The sequence below is a fragment of the Salvelinus sp. IW2-2015 genome, unplaced genomic scaffold (genome assembly GCF_002910315.2).
Source record: "Salvelinus sp. IW2-2015 unplaced genomic scaffold, ASM291031v2 Un_scaffold5937, whole genome shotgun sequence".
NCBI classification, from domain to species: Eukaryota; Metazoa; Chordata; class Actinopteri; order Salmoniformes; family Salmonidae; genus Salvelinus; species Salvelinus sp. IW2-2015.
This window is the reverse complement of record NW_019947202.1, coordinates 29,944-31,118: the sequence shown is the minus strand read 5'-3', so window position 1 is coordinate 31,118 and position 1,175 is coordinate 29,944. Positions and strand designations below refer to the sequence as shown.

The following is a 1,175-nucleotide window of genomic DNA, read 5'->3' as shown; positions in this document are numbered from 1 at the left end:
ATCTCCTCAGCAGCTCTCTGACCTGAAGACGGTCATCCCTCTGATCATTATTGAGACAATGGTACCTTCCACAACAACTTTTGATCAGTTTCTGAAGTGCAACACAAGGATTCAGACACTCCTCAACTGTTTTCCCCTTCAAACTGATCTTTACCAGTGAACAGAATGATGGTGTACTTTGAGGCTTCTTCTCCAAAGTTCTCCTGATCCACTTCACAGTGTTCCTCTCCTCCTCTGTGAACCTCCCCAGTCTGATCACCAGCAGGAAGGCGTGGGGTCCTGGGACTGACATTTCTATACACCTGACTATTTCACTTTTCATCTCTTCTTTAGACAGTGTTGTGTCATAGAGCCCCGGGGTGTCGATGACATCAATCTTCCTCCCATCCACCACTCCTCTCTGTTTCTCACACTGTGCAGTTACAGACACTGGAGAATCCTCCGCTTTAAACACCTCTGTCCCCAGTATGGTATTTCCTGTTGCACTCTTCCCTGCTCCAGTCTTCCCCACCAGAACTATCCTCAGATCAGCTGGCTGTCCTGAATCTGTAGAAATACAACCTGTAACTCAGTTTCATCATTGTTAGTTACTAAATTAATTAAATTAGATTCACAGGAATCACAGGAACCATATTCAGCTAACAGCAACAGTGAAGACTAGCTATTACATCACTAGTTTATTTGTCCAATACTGTTATCTTACCTGCATGGCTGTCATTCTCCTCGGGATAGGGTGATGCAACACCTATGGGTCTGGATCTTTCACGTAGGTAGAATCCATCTACAGAACCTGAAATGAAATGTTTTGTCCTAATAGCTTTGCAACATTGATTCAAGTATTAAATAGTACACTCTAAGGAAGATAGAAGAGATGGTGGAGATGAATGGAGGAAAGTACTACACCAATGAGATGTACCAGGAGGTTCAGAGGAAATTGAGAGAGGAGGAGGAGAGAAAGAAACAGGAGGAGGAGAAGAGGAGAAGGGAGGAGGAGATACGGGAGCAAGAAAGGAGGAGACAGGAGGAAGAAAAGAGGAGACGGGACAGAGAAAATATGAAGAAAGGTTTCATTTCAGCAGCAGTTGTTGGGGCAATAGTAGTTGGGACGACAGTACTTGTTGCTGCTGAAGTAGCAGTTGCCGTGGTAGCAGGACCAATTCTGTTGGTTGGGGCAG

At 44.9% G+C, this 1,175-nt stretch overlaps 1 pseudogene; it reads right to left on the bottom strand.

Moving 5' to 3' along the window:
* Window positions 1-4: 4 nt before the first annotated feature.
* LOC112078599 (GTPase IMAP family member 7-like) lies at window positions 5-839 on the bottom strand (annotated as a pseudogene).
* Window positions 840-1,175: the final 336 nt, after the last annotated feature.